Source organism: Neophocaena asiaeorientalis, unplaced genomic scaffold (assembly GCF_003031525.2).
Source record: "Neophocaena asiaeorientalis asiaeorientalis breed wild unplaced genomic scaffold, Neophocaena_asiaeorientalis_V1.1 scaffold681, whole genome shotgun sequence".
NCBI lineage: Eukaryota > Metazoa > Chordata > Mammalia > Artiodactyla > Phocoenidae > Neophocaena > Neophocaena asiaeorientalis.
The window spans coordinates 1,482,455-1,486,404 of NW_020172271.1; positions in this window are offsets into that span (position 1 = coordinate 1,482,455).

Here is a 3,950-nt window from a genome sequence, read left to right on the forward strand (position 1 = left end):
CACCTCTCCAACAATTCCCTCCCCCATATTCACTGCCATGGTCTAAACATCACGCCAGATGGAAACAACCAGAGTTTGGGTGAATATAGCCCAGTGCTTTCCCACCTATCAACTACAAATGCTATTGACCATCATCTCTGGGTAGGTACCTATATCAAGATTCTTGTCCTGTCTCCACCACCTTGGCCAAGTTAATTAATCCCTTTGAGCCTTAGTCTCCTAATCTGTAAAATGGGGGAAATAATATATAAAACAGAGTTGTTGTGAAGATTTGAAATAATGCATGTAAAGTATGTGTCACATAGTAGATGATTAATAAATATTAGCTCTTGCTTTACTAAAAAGTTTAAAGGCGGGTTCTTATCCTAAAATACGCTTGTCACCTGGTTGGGTAAACAAGACCTAAGAAAGATAACTAGCAACCCAAGTCATGGTAGGGTAGTGGTTAGAAATTAGTCAGACTTGAGTTTGAATCCTGCTCTGCAATTTGCTAAGTATTGTCCTTGGGCTCTTCTTGCCTCGGTTTCTTCATTTATAAAATGGGAGTAGTAATAATTCTTACCTACTAAGATTGTTATGAAGATTAGCTTAAATAATGGATGTAAAGTACTTAGTGTAGATTAGGGCAAGATAAGTGGTAGTTATTAATCTCATTAGCTTCTGAGGTGGACTGTTATAGATGTACTGCCGTGCTTGGGAGCCCAAAAATGGAGGAAGAGAGAGAACTGGCTGGTTGAGAAAAATGAAGTAAGAACATAGTTAGGGTGGCAATGCTTTGCTTGGGGATCTGGAATTTTACTATTCCTCATGACTGAATGGAACAGTGGAAGCAAAATAAGCATTTTGCTAAATACAGCACATAAATTATTTAAGTTAATTTTCATAACAACCCTATGAGGTAGGTATTATTACCTCCTTTCTTTATGTGTTAACCATTCTTTTCCACCAAAAGAAAAAGAGACTTCCCTCTAGCTAGTCTTTTATTCATCCTTCATATCTCAATTCAAACATGTTTCCTCTGGGAACACTTTGCTGACCCTCAGACCCTTGCTACAGGCTCAAGTAGCATGATATACATTTCACTCACTGTGTGTTACCTTCCTCTTAGTTGTGTTAATGTCTGCTACCCTTCAAGAACCTGAGTCACTGCAAGGAGTATCTGGTCTGATTTTGTTTTCATTCCGTCCTAGCACCTAGCACCATGTTGGAGACTTTCAATAAATATTTGTTGATAAAAGGAATAAATGAACAAATGATTATCTTGCCCAGCATCTTCAGGGAGTCCCCACTGTTCCACCAAAGAAGGGTGGATAGAGCTCCAAGGCAAACCCGCTTCAGGGTCTACCTCCTCCTTGGAAACTGCTAACCAAGGAAAGCTCCATGTGAGGTGTATCCTTATCCCCAAGCCCCTCAAAAGAAGTGATTCAGTAGTTGGCTAACACAGGAGTACATACTAAGAATACATTAGCTTCAGAAATTTGATCTTATGATCCTGGGTCCATTTAAAGAACATGTGCCCACATTGCTGATGAGTATAAATTGGTACACTCTCTATGGAAATCAATTTGGCAATACCTATAAAAATAAAAGAATGCACATGCCCTTTAATCTAGAATTCCACTTCTAGGAATGATCATTACAGGCAACTCCTGCATGTGAAGAATAGAATAGGAGGCAGCCATTGCAGAACTTTCTGTAATAACAAAAGATTGGGGAAAAAAACAGAACAGCGAGCTTATCAGTAGGGGACTGGTTAAGTCTATGACCAGTAGCAGAATTGCATATTCATACAATGGGTTACCATGAAGCCAGCAAAAAAGAATAAGTAGTTTTGCACATATGAAAATGACTTCCACAAAATTAAATGGATAAAGCGAGTGTATATGCTACAGTTTGTGTTAAAACAAACTCACAAGGTAGGATGTACAAAATGAGATACCACCTCCTACGCACTAGGATGGCAGAAAATAAAATTACAAGTGTTGATGAGGATGTGGAGAAAATGGGACATTTCATTGCTCTTGGGAATGTAAAATGGTGCAGCTGCTGCTGAAAACAATTCGACGGATCCTCAAGAAGTTAAACATAAACTTACCGTATGAGCCATCAATTCCACTGCTAAGTATATACCCAAGAGAATTGAAGACATGGGTCTACACAAAAACCTGTACACAAGTGTTCATAGCAGCATTATTCATAATAGTTAAAAAATGGAAGCAACCCAAATGTACATCAACTGATGAATGGGTAAATAAAATGTGGTACAATGGAATATTATTTAGCCATAAAAATGAAGTATTAATACATGCTACAATATGGAGGAACCTTGAAAATGTTATGCTACGTGAAGAAGTCAGACACAAAAGGACATGTATTGCATGATTCCATATACAGGAAATGTCCAGAATAGGCAAATGCATAGAAACAGAAAGTAGGTTAGTGGTTGCCAGGGACTGGAGGGAGAGGGGAATGGGGAGTGACAGCCTTTTGGGGATGATGAAGATGTTCTAAAATTGGACAATGGTGATGGTTGCACAACTCTGTAAACCACTGAATTGCACCTTTAAAATGGTGAATTTTGGCATGTGAATTACATCTGAATAATAGGTGTTATTCTTTAAAAAGAAGGACAAATTAAAGACATCTTCACAGACTCAGATACAGAGAACAAACTAGTGGTTACCAGTGGTGGGGGTGTGTGTGCAGTATAGGGGTGGGGGAGTGGGAGGTACAAACTGTGGGGTGTAAGACAGGCTCGAGGACGTATTGTACAATACGGGGAATATAGTCAATATTTTGCAATAACTGTAAATGGAAAGTACCTTTTTTTTTAGCTTTTTATTTTATATTGGAGTATAGCCTATTAACAATGTTGTGATAGTTTCAGGTGCACAGCAAAGGGACTCAGCCATACATATGCATGTATCTGTTCTCAGAAAGTAACTTTTAAATTGTATAAAATTATTTAAAAAGATATCTTCAGGGCTTCCCTGGTGGCGCAGTGGTTGAGAGTCCGCCTGTCGATGCAGGGGACGCGGGTTCGTGCCTCGGTCCGGGAGGATCCCACATGCCGCGGAGAGGCTGGGCCCGTGAGCCATGGCCGCTGAGCCTGCGCATCCGGAGCCTGTGCTCCGCAACGGGAGAGGCCACAGCAGTGAGAGGCCCGCGTACCGCAAAAAAATAAATAAATAAAAGTTTTAAAAAAAGATAGAACTGGTGAGCAGAGAAAGTTGAGCATGTCTTCTATAAGAGAAAGGTAGATACTGATTAATTTTAGACCTTTGAAGTCTGTATTAAAATGTTAAGCGTGGCTTTTCTTCAACCTTCCCTTCCTGAACAATTCAGTCTTCAAGCCATTGGGTAGAATAGAGCAGGTGTCTTGCAGTAAAGAGAAGGACCATGGCCCAGGGTGGAAAGTCTGTCTTATTTTCTGCTGTATACTCAGTGTCTAAAACATCATTTGATGTATATCTGTTGAATGCATGGACTCACTCTCTCCCTCCCTTCTGGACCCCGTCAAATGTCATTTCTCAGAGAGGGCTTCCTAATCACCCTACACAAAACAGCACCCCTCACCCTCTCCATCTCCCTGACTCTGCTTCATTTATTCTTCATAGTACTCAACACCACCAAACCTATTTTATATTTCCTAGTTAATTGTCTATCTTCCCTCACTAGAAGGTAGCTCCTCGAGGACAAAGACTTGGACTATTTTGTCAGTTAATATATACCTAAACCCAGAGCAGTGTCTGGCATATAGTAGGTGTTCAATAAATATTGAATGAATGAATGAATAATAATTTTTGTATATCAGATATTTGACATGTTAAAAAAAGAACAGCTGCTCAATGATTGGTTCTATTTATTTGTATTTACTGTGCAACAACATTTTAACAATGATCATTTCTGGGTGATATGGTTATGGGCTTCTTATTTCTTTTTTTCCTCAA